Source organism: Oncorhynchus clarkii, chromosome 28 (genome assembly GCF_045791955.1).
Source record: "Oncorhynchus clarkii lewisi isolate Uvic-CL-2024 chromosome 28, UVic_Ocla_1.0, whole genome shotgun sequence".
In the NCBI taxonomy this organism is placed as follows: domain Eukaryota; kingdom Metazoa; phylum Chordata; class Actinopteri; order Salmoniformes; family Salmonidae; genus Oncorhynchus; species Oncorhynchus clarkii.
The window spans coordinates 11,170,949-11,185,363 of NC_092174.1; positions in this window are offsets into that span (position 1 = coordinate 11,170,949).

Below are 14,415 nucleotides of genomic sequence, written 5' to 3' on the forward strand. Positions count from 1 at the left end.
ACACTTTTGTTAAACAGTGAGAAGTAGTGTTTTGGATGCTGGTCGTCTGCAGTAGTTTGTCCCTCCCAGGATCCCTGAGACACAATACGGACAAAATGTGAGGCAACGGACCACTGCGCCCACTAATAAAGGAAGAGGCTGGAGGCTTGCGCAGCCTGAGTGGGCTCACGATCACACTGAGGAGGAATGCACAGAGGAACTTCCTACATGCACGGGACCACTAAGTGTATTCATGAGGCACAACCTGTGTGCACACACTATTGCATGCAGAATATATGTAAAGTGAATGTGATAGCTGTTTATTTTATTTCATTTATCTACAGTGCATTTGGAAAGCATTCAGACCACTTGACCCATACCCCATAATAACAAAGCAAAAACAGGCTTTTTAGAAATGTTAGTAAGTTTTAAAAATGAAAAACTGAAATATCCTATTTACATTTAGACCCTTTACCTGGTACATTGTTGAAGCACCTTTGGCAGTGATTACAGCATCAAGTCTTCTTGGGTATGACGCTACAAGTCTGGCACACCTGTATTTGTGGAGTTTCTCCCATTCTTCTCTGCAGATCCTCTCAAGCTCTGTCAAGTTGGATTGGGAGCGTCGCTGCATAGCTATTTTCAGGTCTCTCCAGCTCTGGCTGGGCCACTCAAGGACATTCAGAGACTTGTCCTGAAGCCACTCCTGCGTAGTCTTGGCTGTATGATTAGGGTCATTGTCCAGTTGGAAGGTGAACCTTCTCCCCAGTCTGAGGTCCTGAGCTCTCTAGAGCAGGTTATCATCAAGGATCGCTCTGTACTTTGCTCCGTTTATCTTTCCTTCACTCCGGACTAGTTTCCTATTCCTTGCCACTGAAAAACATTTCCACAGCATGATGCTACCACCAGCATGCTTCACCATAGGGACGGTGCCAGGTTTCCTCCAGATGTGACACTTGACATTCAGGCCAAGAAGTTCAATCCTGGTTTAATCAGACCAGAAAATCTTGTTTCTCATTGTCTGAGAGTCCTTTAGATGCCTTTTGGCAAAGTCCAAGTGGGTTGTCGTGTGCCTTTTACTGAGGAATGGCTTCCGTCGGGCCACTCCACTATAAAGGCCTGATTGGTGGAGTGCTGCAGAGATGGTTGTCCTTCTGGAAGGTTCTCCCATCTCCAGAGGAAATCTGGAGCTCTGTCAGAGTGACCGTCGGGTTCTTGGTCACCACCCTGACCAAGGCCCTTCCCCCCTGTTTGCTCAGTTTGGCCTGCCGACCATGTCTAGGATGAGTCTTGGTGGTTCCAAACTTCTTCCATTGAAGAATGATGTAGGCCACTGTGTTTATTGGGACCTTTAATGCTGAAGAAATGTTTTGATACCTATCCACAGATCTGTGCCTCAACACAATCCTGTATCGGAGCTCTAGGGACAATTCCTTCGACCTGATGGCTTGGTTTTTGCTCTGACATGCACTGTCAACTGTGGGACCTTTATATAGACAGGTGTGTGCCTTTCCAAATCATGCCCAATCAATTTAACTCCAATCAAGTTGTAGAAACATCTCAAGGTTGATCAATGGAAACAGGATGCACCTGAGCTCAATTTCGAGTCTCATAGCAAATTATTTGAATTCTTACAGTTGAAGTCGGAAGTTTACATACACTTAGGTTGGAGTTATTAAAACTTGTTTTTCAACCACTCCACAAATTTATTGTTAACAAACTAATAGTTTTGGCAAGTTGGTTAGGACATCAACTTTGTGCGTGACACAAAGTCATTTTTCCAACAATTGTTTACAGACAGATTATTTAACTTATAATTCACTGTATCACAATTCCAGTAGGTCAGAAGTTTACATACACTAAGTTGACTGTGCCTTTAAACAGCTTGGAAAATTCCAGAAAATGATGTCATGGCTTTAGAAGCTTCTGATAGGCTAATTGACATCATTTGAGTCAATTGTATTTCAAGGCCTACCTTTAAACTCAATGCCTCTTTGCTTGACATTGTGGGAAAATCAAAAGAAATCAGCCAAGACCTCATAGAAAATATTGTAGACCTCCACAAGTCTGGTTCATCCTTGGGAGCAATTTCCAAACGCCTGAAGGTACCACGTTCATCTGTACAAACAATGGTACGCAAATATAAACACCATGGGACCACGCAGCCGTCATACCGCTCAGGAAGGAGACGCTTTCTGTCTCCTGGAGATGAACGTACTTTGGTGCGAAAAGTGCAAATCAATCCCAGAACAACAGCAAAGGACCTTGTTAAGATGCTGGAGGAAATGGGTACAAAAGTATCTATATCCACAGTAAAACAAGTCCTATATCGACATAACCTGAAAGGCCACTCAGCAAGGAAGAAGCCACTGCTCCAAAACCGCCATTCAAAAAAGCCAGACTACGGTTTGCAACTGCACATAGGGACAAAGATCGTACTTTTTGGAGAAATGTCCTCTGGTCTGATGAAACAAAAATAGAACTGTTTGGCCATAATGACCATCGTTATGTTTGGAGGAAAAAGGGGGAGGCTTGCAAGCCGAAGAACACTATCCCAACCGTGAAGCACGGGGGTGGCAGCATCATGTTGTGGGGTGTTTAGCTGTAGGAGGGACTGGTGCATTTCACAAAATAAATGAGGTCATGAGGAAGGAAAATTGTGGATATATTGAAGCAACATCTCAAGACATCAGTCAGGAAGTTAAAGCTTGGTCGCAAATGGGTCTTCCAAATGGACAATGGCCCCAAGCATACTTGGGGCCATTGTTGTGGCAAAATGGACAACAAAGTCAAGGTATTGGAGTGGCCATCACAAAGCCCTGACTTCAATCATATAGAACATTTGTGGGCAGAACTGAAAATGCGCGTGGGAGCAAGGAGGCCTACCAACCTGACTCAGTTTCACCAGCTCTGTCAGGAGGAATGGGCCAAAATTCACCCAACATTGTGGAAGGCTACCCAAAATGTTTGACCCAGATTAAACAATTTAAAGGCAATGCTACCAAATACTGATTCAGTGTATGTAAACTTCTGACCCACTGGGAATGTGATGAATGAAATAAAAGCTGAGCCATTAGACATTCAATATGTGCATTTGACTGTATATGGCTGACCTGCTGCTTGTATTGGTGATGGTTGAAAACCTATCTGCTCTCTTTGTGGCCAGTGAATGAAGACTGGCCAGGTGACTAACCACTCTGCAGTTGGACTGTGTTAAAATTCTAAGCACTGCAGGCCCTGTGTCCATCTACTTCTTCCAGTCTTTGCATTACAGTTCAGACCATGTATCTAGTTTATGGATGTTGAGTCAGAGAACATAGGCTATTCAGTACTTGCTTTGACTCCAGGAGACCCTTACATGAATGATTAGCCTCAGTTGGTTACTGCACTAAGTACTGTAGCCGTCAAGGAGCCCCAAAGTCATAGGATTGTATCCATTTTCCATATACCCAATGAATGGACACTTAGGCGCTGTTAAACGTTTGGACACACCTATTCATTCCAAGGTTCTGATTTATTAAAAAATATATATTTTCTACATTGTAGAATAGTACTGAAGACATCAACTATGAAATAACATGTAGTAAGCAAAGTGTTAAACAAATCAATATATATTTTATTCTCCATTGCCTTGATGGCAGCTTTGCACGCTCTTGGCATTCTCTCCACCAGCTTCATGAGTTCCCACATATGCTGAGCACTTGCTGGCTGCTTTTCCTTTACTCTGCTGTCCAACTCATTCCAAACCATGTCAATTGGCACTTACACACACTGGAAGTGTGTTATGGGTCATTGTCCTGTTGAAAAACAAATTATAGTCCCACTAAGTACAAACCAGATGGGATGGAGTATCGCTGCAGAATGCTGTGGTTGCCATGCTGGTTATGTGTGCCCTGAATTCTAAATAAATCCCTGACAGTGTCCCCAGCAAAGCACCATCACACGTCCTCCTCCATCCTTCACGGTGGGAACCACACAGGCGGAGATCATCCGTTCACCGTTCACAAAGTCATGGCGTTGTAACCAAAAACTCAAATTTGGATTCATCAGACCAAAGGACAGATTTACACTGATCGAATGTCCATTGCTCATATTTCTTGGCTCATGCAAGTCTCTTCTTATTGGTGTCCATTAGTAGGGGTTTCTTTGCAGCAATTTGACCATGAAGGCCTGATTTGTGGAGTCTCCTCTGAACAGTTAATGTTGAGATGTGTCTGTTACCAAATAGGGCTATCTTCTATATACCACCCCTACCTTGTCACAACACAACTGATTGGCTCAAACACATTAAGAAGGAAAGAAATTCCACAAATGAACTGTTAATTTAAATGAATTCAGGTCATTTCATGAAGCTGATTGAGAGAATGCCAAGAGTGTGCAAAGCTTACATCAAGGCAAAAGGTGGCTACTATGAAGATTCTCAAATATATTTAGATTTGTTTAATTATTTTTTGGTTACTACATGATTCCATATGTGTTATTTCATAGTTTTGATGTCTTCACTATTATTCTACAATGTAGAAAATAGTTTTTTTTTTTATTTAAAAAATGGAATGAGTAGGTGTGTCCAAACGTTTGACTGGTACTGTACTTTGAACTATATGCTTCTAAAACTGCCAACGTCCATTCCTTTTGGTTTATGACCTTACAATATAGGCCAAATATTAAGCAAAACCTTGAATTGAAACTGGTAGAAATGTCCAATATGCTGTCAAGAGTGGTTAATAAGTCATTTTTTTAATGTGCACCAAGTAGGTCAACTTTTATTTGCTTAATCATTTCAGAAGTTCACACATGGTCAAAGTCATAATAAACAAAACAGTAACAGTCACAGAAACAGTTGCTGGCAGTGCAGGTCCTTGATGTATACGGTTGTAAAAATAGAGACCATCACTTGAAAGACATAAAACCATAAACAAATGAAATGTTAAAATCAAGTGGTGTGGATACCAACAGAATCATGTGTGTGGTGTTGAGGATTTTCTCCTTACCAATAGTTCTCATAGTTATTTCTGCCCACAAACTTATCCACCGAGGCCTGCAGAGAGAAAGAGATCTGAGCCTTTTGCTTTGGACACAGAGTAGTGGAAGCTTGGACATGACACACATCATTAATGCCGGACCAGACCAACCCTCAAACGGGTGATTAAACTAGGCTGGATTTATGGACATCAATGAACCTTTTCTAACACAGGGTGGCAGTACACAGTAGGATAACAGTAAAGGTCACCTCAGATTTTGTATGAGGTGCAAAGCCAAAAAATACACAAAGGAAGATGTGAGAAACTACTTGGACACTTCCCATTGCTTCAAAGGTTTGTATATTGAACAAATATATAAACGCAACATGCAACAATTTCAACTATTTTACTGAGTTACAGTTCATATATGGAAATCAGTCAATTGAAATAAATTCATTAGGCCCTAATTTATGGATTTCACATGACTGGGCAGGGGCACAGCCATGGGTGGGCATAGGCCCATCCACTGGGGAGCCAGGCCCAGTCAATCAGAATTAGTTTTCCTCCACAAAAGGGCTTTATTACAGACAAAAAGACTCCTCGGTTTCATCAGCTGTCTGGTCTCAGACGATCCCGCAGGTGAAGAAGCCAGATGTGGAGGTCCTGGGCTAGCATGGTTACACGTGGTCTGCGGTTGTGAAGCCGGTTGGATGTACTGCCAAATTCTCTAAAATTACTTTGGAGGCGGCTTCTGGTAGAGAAATTAACATAACATTATCTGCCGACATTCATGCAGTCAGCATGCCAATTGCATGCTCCCCCAAACTTGAGACATATTTTTGTGTTTGACAAAAACTGCACATTTTAGAGTGACCTTTTATTGTCCCCAGCAATCATCAACGATCATGCTATTTAATCAGCTTCTTGATATGCCACACCTGTCAGGTGGATGGATTATCTTGGCAAAGAATAAATGCTCACTGACAGGGATGTAAACAAATTTGTGCACAGAATTGTAGAGATAAGCTTTTTGTGCATATGGAACATGTCTGGGATCTTTTATTTCAGCCCATTAAATATGGGATCAACACTTTACATGTTGCGTTCATATTTTTGTTCAGTATAGTTTGACCATGTAGCCAAGTCTTAACGCATTCTGGTTCCTCGTTGTTTTTTTCTGTATGAAATTTTCACAGACCAATGTGTTTAATGGAAATGTTATACACACAGCCAGAAACGCTTACCTGTAGCAGTAATCACTCTTTCCTCCGCTTCCTGTAGAAGAACAGCACGTCGGGGTCGGCTCGGACCACACAGGGATTAAAGTCCATGACCCTTAGGTTCTCCAGACTCCTGGCTTGAGACAGAACCAGGTAGGCCTCTCTCGAAGACCCTCGCCAGGGAGATCTCCACACAGTCCAGCGTCTTGCCCTGACAAAACAAACGCACAGAGTGGGTAAGATACATGCCCCAAATACAGAGATGCATAGATATACCCTGAGAATGTGGTGGAAAACTGCCATACAGAGAGGAAGACCTATTTGATACACGTGATATGAGTCATCCTGAAGTGTAGTGAAAACCAGCTTTGTTTGGATAGCTGCAGAGAGGATGAGTCACATGACTACCGGATCGAGATGTGTAGCTCTAAGCGATATATCTTCAATGCGAATATAGGCTGTAATTATCACAAGGTTATGATCTTGTGACATCACTCTGCGTCTGTTTCAACACCGCCCTCGGAGTCGAGGGGAGGGAAAGCAAACATGGATGACACTGATGGTGACCAATGAACTCAATTACCCAGAGGGCTTGGCTCATCTGTCTAGCCAATCATACGGACACATTTCAGAGCAATGAGAGCCAGTTCTTGGTGCAGGAGGGGAGCTGCAGAGTCGGTGGTGGGCTGACTAATAACATACAGGGTCAAACACAGCTGATAAGTAACCGGCGCTGTCTGGTGGTTTACTGGCAAGACGTGGGGTGAATGAGAATTTCTAATGAGAATCGCTAAATGGACATCCATCTTCTGAGGCTAGCTGGATTCCATTTCATCCAGAAGTATGTCACCTTTCCTCTCCCCTTAATAACTCGGCCTTGAGTGGATATATAAAAGCAATATGGTGATGAGCAAGGTTAGCTGGAGTTTCAGAGATATTGCCTTTACCAACATAGTAACATTAGTTTGGCAGGGGCGATTCATCAAAGCCAAGGGAAGATGATAGAGTTTTCGAAATGTGATCAAAGGTATGACTCATGCACAGCCCTAGGTCCGTCACCATTGAGAGAGAGAGAGGGCGCATGTCTCTGTTTGAATGTTTTTAGGATGCATCCTTCCTTTCTCCCTTTGAGTTATCAAGGATCCAACACAATTGTACGGGACAAAGCAGGAGGTACACTGCATAGCTTGAACCAAATCAGTCGTATCAGATCACTGATTATCTCAAGGAAGTGCAGGGAAGGATGTATTTTATTTTTATTTGAATAAATGGCCCATGTGTGAAATTTCCACCATAGTCCCAGTCGGTATTAAATCTATTATTTCCCAGGCTGAAAGTCCACTACGACTGCTCGAGCCCCGTTGACCAGGCCCCTTTGGAAGTCCGGATTCTTTGTGAGCATGACCTAGGGATACAAAGCAGCCAAGTCAGTGAGCCTACAATGGAACATTTATATTTACTTGACAATTATTAAATCAAGCTAGCATAAGTTTATGTTTAGGTTAAGTTTAAGTTTAGAGATGCATTCACTCTTATGTAGTTGTGATCACTAAAGGAGTAGTCTCCATGCAGTGACCTGAGCGCCCACTTTGAGCTGCAATAGCCTGCTGACTGGACTCTTGGTCTTCACCAGCACAGGGTCGCTGTCCACTGCCTCAAACAACCACACTAACCCTGGGAACGAATGGAGGACCCATTTAAACTTTGCAAATATTTTCTCATCTCTGTAAAGTGGTATAATGACAGCAAACGGCTACAAACAGTTACATTTTTTGGGGGAGACACAAACAAACAGACTAAGAACATGTTCAGTTGGTTACCCCACAAAGGAGCACATTTAGATTCTGTTTTGAGCAATCAGGGCAGATTCTTTCTTTTTTTAACACCTGATGTTTTTTTTAGGTGGCAACCCTACTTTCAATTATCATCTCCCCATTCTCAATTTGAAGCCATGACCCTAAAAACCAGCATGTCACACAGAGATTGAACTCATTGTGGCTGGTGACAAAGGCTCACCACAGGTTGTCCCCAGTATCAAGGGTAGCATAAGGCTCACACACAGGGCAGCAAAAACAAAATAATTCCTTTCATTGGTTCTTGCCAGCTTAATCATGGGGTATGTTTGCTTGAGGTTGCAATTCATTGGTGATTTTTTTTTTCTTTTCTACAATCTGTGTGTAGGGGGTCTAACAAAGGAAATGCCAACAGGAAGTCAAGTGGGTTGGAACATGACTTCCTGGAATGGCCTGCTTATTGGGTTAGCACCCCAAAGCACATTTGTAACTGAGACCCTCAAGGTCCTATGGTTGTCAGGAAGTCAACAACATCAGTCAACAAATGACTCAAGCCTGTGACACACAGTACTGGCCAATCGTCACCTGCCTCAAGGCACTGGTTTGTCTCACACAAAAACTTAAGAACTGTGGGGATAACAGTCACAACAATGATTAAAACTAAAGAAAAAATGCCAAACCTGACAGCTGCTGAAGCTTGTTGTCATTAGTCATCTCCACGTCGACCTTGTGAGTGCACAGCCTTGTTACCAGGATACCGTCCAGCTCGATCTTGTGATAGGCGCTCTCCATCAGCATGGCAGTGACCTCCTCTGTGATTCTGTGGCATTTAATGATGGACATTGATATTACAATTACTTTTAATAAATACGTAGCTTATTGCATGATTACGATTGCATTCCAACAGATAGAAAAGCCAATTTTCTAATTAGTTCAGAAACTCCACTTGGTACAGTAGAACTGGCATTTTATCATGAAAGACCATGGATATCAGTTGTTGCACAGGGGATGCATTTCAACTGTCTATAAAGTGGCTTTGTCTCTTTCTTAGTCGCCTTTTGTAAAATAACTGGATAGGTGACAGCTCCTCTTTCACCCAACCCTCATTTCATTAAGAGAACAAGCATTAGAGAGGAAGACGCTTTAGACTATTGAGATGCACCCATTGAATAGTCCCAGTACATCCATTCCAAAATGGCTGCCACTGCTCAGCGAACCTGCCCACTCTCACTGCCTGCAGGAGGGAGATGAAGGACTGGTCCGCTCAGTCAGTTCCATGTTCAGCTGGATACACTTCCGCCAGATTCTAGAATAGATGTCAAGGATAGGTCACCATTTTACTATTATTAATGTATGAGGCGTTTATCGTCATCTTGCCCTCTAAATACACCTCTGCTGTCTTCAACTAGGATCTCAGCGATCACTGCCTCATTGCCTGTGTGCGTAATGGGTCCGCGGTCAAACGACCACCCCTCATCACTGTCAAACGCTCCCTAAAACACTTCAGCGAGCAGGCCTTTCTAATCAACCTGACCCGGCTTTCCTGGAAGGATATTGACCTCATTCCGTCAGTAGAAGATGCCTGGTTGCTCTTTAAAAGTGCTTTTCTCACCATCTTAAATAAGCTTGCCCCATTAAAAACATGTAGAACTAAGAACAGATATAGCCCTTGGTTCACCTAAGACTTGACTGCCCTTAACTAACATCCTGTGGCGTTGTGCATTAGCATCGAATAGCCCTCGCGATATGCAACTTTTCAGGGAAGTCAGGAACCAATATACTCTGTCAGTTTGGAAAGCTAAGGCTAGCTTTTTCAACAGAAATGTGCATCCTGTAGCACTAATTCCAAAAAGTTTTGGGACACTGTAAAATCCATGGAGAATAAGAGCACCTACCAGCTGCCCACTGCACTGAGGATAGGAAACACTGTCACCACTGATAAATCTACGATAATCAATCATTTCTAAAAGCATTTTTCTACGGCTGGCCATGCTCTCCAACTGGCTACCCCTACCTCAGCCAACATCTCAGCGCCCCCTGCAGCTGCTTGCCCCCATTAGCCTTGGCTTGTCAAATGACTGCCTCGCCTGGTTCACCAACTACTTCTCAGAGTTCAGTGTGTCAAGGAGGGCCTGTTGTCCTAACCTCTGGCAGTCTCTATGGGGGTGCCACAGGGTTCAATTCTCGGGCCGACTCTTTTCTCTGTATATATCAGTGATGTCGCTCTTGCTGCTGGTGACTCTGATCCACCTCTACGCAGACGACACCATTCTGTATACATCTGGCCCTTCTTTGGACACTGCGATAACAAACCTCCAAACGAGCTTCAATGCCAAACACTCCTTCCGTGGCCTCCACCTGCTTTTAAATGCGAGTAAAACTAAGTGGACAACTACAAATACCTAGGTGTCTGGTTAGACTGTAAACTCTCCTTCCAGACTCACGTTAAGCATCTATAATCCAAAATTAAATCTAGAATCGGCTTCCTATTTCGCAACAAAGCCTCCTTCACTCATGCTGCCAAACATACCCTCGTAAAACTGACTATCCTAATGATCCTTGACTTCGGCGATGTCATTTACAAAATAGCCTCCAACACTCTACTCAACAAACTGGATGTAGTCTATCACAGTGCCATCTGTTTTGTCACCAAAGCCCCATACAGTGGGGCAAAAAGTATTTAGTCAGCCACCAATAGTGCAAGTTCTCCCACTTAAAAAGATGAGAGGCCTGTAATTTATCATAGGTACACTTCAACTATGACAGACAAAATTAGATTTTTTTTCCAGAAAATCACATTGTAGGATTTTTTATGAATTTATTTGCAAATTATGGTGGAAAATAAGTATTTGGTCAATACACTTTTGTTATCTCAATACTTTGTTATATACCCTTTGTTGGCAATGACAGAGGTCAAACGTTTTCTGTAAGTCTTCACAAGGTTCACACACTGTTGCTGGTATTTTGGCCCATTCCTCCATGCAGATCTCCTCTAGAGCAATGATGTTTTGGGGCTGTTGCTGGGCAACACGGACTTTCAACTCCCTCCAAACATTTTCTATGGGGTTGAGATCTGGAGACTGGCTAGGCCACTCCAGGACCTTGAAATGCTTCTTACGAAGCCACTCCTTCGTTGCCCGGGCGGTGTGTTTGGGATCATTGTCATGCTGAAAGACCCAGCATGTTTCATCTTCAATGCCCTTGCTGATGGAAGGAGGTTTTCACTCAAAATCTCACGATACATGGCCCCATTCATTCTTTCCTTTACACGGATCAGTCGTCCTGGTCCCTTTGCAGAAAAACAGCCCCAAAGCATGATGTTTCCACCCCCATGCTTCACAGTAGGTATGGTGTTCTTTGGATGCAACTCAGCATTCTTTGTCCTCCAAACACGACGAGTTGAGTTTTTACCAAAAAGTTATATTTTGGTTTCATCTGACCAAATGACATTCTCCCAATCTTCTTCTGGATCATCCAAATGCTCTCTAGCAAACTTCAGATGGGCCTGGACATGTACTGGCTTAAGCAGAGGGACACGTCTGGCACTGCGGGATTTGAATCCCTGGCGGCGTAGTGTGTTACTGATGGTAGGCTTTGTTACTTTGGTCTCAGCTCTCTGCAGGTCATTCACTAGGTCCCCCCGTGTGGTTCTGGGATTTTTGCTCACCGTTCTTGTGATCATTTTGACCCCACGGGGTGAGATCTTGCGTGGAGCCCCAGATCGAGGGAGATTATCAGTGGTCTTGTATGTCTTCCATTTCCTAATATTTGCTCCCACAGTTGATTTCTTCAAACCAAGCTGCTTACCTATTGCAGATTCAGTCTTCCCAGCCTGGTGCAGGTCTACAATTTTGTTTCTGGTGTCCTTTGACAGCTCTTTGGTCTTGGCCATAGTGGAGTTTGGAGTGTGACTGTTTGAGGTTGTGGACAGGTGTCTTTTATACTGATAACAAGTTCAAACAGGTGCCATTAATACAGGTAACGAGTGGAGGACAGAGGAGCCTCTTAAAGAAGAAGTTACAGGTCTGTGAGAGCCAGACATCTTGCTTGTTTGTTATAGACCAAATACTTATTTTCCACCATAATTTGCAAATAAATTCATTAGAAATCCTACAATGTGATTTTATGGATTCTATTCTTCTCATTTTGTCTGTCATAGTTGAAGTGTACCTATGATGAAAATTACAGGCCTCTCTCATCTTTTTAAGTGGGAGAACTTGCACAATTGGTGGCTGACTAAATACTTTTTTGCCCCACTGTATATAGTATTATACCTGAAATGTATTTGCCATTTTTTATCTAACATATTTTATGTTTAATAACCTATTATGTATGTATTATTTTTACTCCTCCCCGGCGTATAACGGCACAGAAGACCTCACACACTTAGAGCCCGCGGAGGATTTTGGCTCACCGGACAGTCACAGTAAAACATTGAAACCGGAGGATTTCACCGACATTTCATGAAAACCGGAGGATTTCATGACATTTCAGAGGTAGACGACCTGTTATTATGGGAGGCGGCCAACCTTCTTGATTCCTCCAATTCTTTGGTGGAAACATCCGAACCTGAAATAGAACAAGCTAGGTTTTTCACAGTCTTTCCCAGGGCTCTAAAATCCAGAAAGGTTTTGCTCCACAAACGAATGGGGGCTTTACTCGAGCGACAATAGAGTCAGGATCTATCCTTCTGGCATAGAACAATGCCACGTTTGTTTTAACAGCAATCCGATTAAAAAACGCAAATACAGGCGCTAAAAACATATATGTAACATGTATCCTTCCAGAATACCACAAGAACACACATCATTAATTATCCAAATGGCTGAGCCAACAGGCATAATTGAGACAGTTGAAACCCTGTTATCCCAGATACCGCCCGAACTCATAGAAATAATTATTCGTATGAATGAGTCAGGGACTACCGATGAAAAACTGCTATCCCAGATTCCTGAAGCCCTCATATCGTTAATTAACCAGATGAATGAGAGCATAAGATCTTCTACACTGGACCCCCCACAAACTCCGTCATTAACGCCCATGTCCGAAGAGTCTGAAACACAATACAATGTTTTTGAGGAATTGGAAAATTGTCTAATAAATCAGGAGGGAGATGGTGTTGATAGAAGTGTTCGGCTTGTGTACCGAAATAAGTTCTGCAATACAGAGATTCAACAATTTTTCAATTTCACATGGGCGAATCAGAATCTTGACTATGCGGTGTTTTATGTGATGATACTCTGAACGAACTGTTAGACAGGGCAAGAGATTATGGCGAACCTCGTGATGTCTTACAGTTGGACATTTGTGGAGATATACAGCGTTATGCAGGCTCTCTTATTTTACCCAATGGCGAAGCAGATCTTTAGCCCTGCTGGAACAACTTGTTCGATCAAATTTATCCATCATAGCCGATAGGACCCTCGAGCTTGTAGTGCAAATAATGCGTCAACCCCTGGGTGGCGGGGGTCAGAGAAGGAAACTAGATAGCCTAATGCAATCAGAAATCCTAAGCAACAAAAGGGCATATCTCATAAAGGTTCACAATCCAGGTAATAAGCTATCCTTTGCAATAGGCCTAGCACATTTACTCAACCCTGGATGTACTGATCTAGCGGCGTTACACAAGGCTAGAGAGCTCCAAACGGCCGTGGGTCTAGGTATGCAGGATGCGGTGGCTTTCTCGGACATAGTCAAATTTGAAAACTTTCTGAACATCAAGATTGTGGTTTTGTACCACAGTAGAGCTAATACAGCTCTCTAGAAATTCCAAAACAACCCACAACCTCAGATTCTGGGGGGGGGCACTCGTGCCGTTATAACTGTTCAGTATGTCTGGATGAAAATGGTCCGATGCAGCCCTTAAACCTGACACCCTGTGCGGATTGTCACCGCACATGTCGTTCTGCCTACTGTTACGAAAAACACAACATTGAAACATGGCACCCCAAGGCCCGTAACTCTGTAAGCAGTTGTGACATTAACAAGAAATGTCCAAAAAGCCATTCCAATTACAACCTTAAAATAGACAGCCCTAAACCTCATGTGTGTGGCTGAAGATGAACATTGAGAAATATGTGTTCTATGATTTTGAGACAAATGATGGTCGGGAGAGGGGCCCAATTGTGCACTGCTCTTTCTAAAACCCCAGTACAGAAACTTCACGTTTATAGTGCACAATTCTAGAGCCTATGACTCCTACCCTTCTTCTGAATACAGCAAGGCGTTGCACCCAGTGTCATAGCTCAAGGTAGTAAAATCTTTTGTTTTGTATACCCCGCCTTCAACCAGAGATACATTGACAGTTTAAGCTTCTTACTCATGAGATTGGCTCAAATGCCAGAGGCCTTGGGTTTTGAAAACTCTGTGAAAGGCTGGTTTCCCCACTTCTTCACAACTGAGGAGATTCTACATTATATCGGATCTTATCCCAGCCCCGAAATGTACGGGTGTGATCAAATG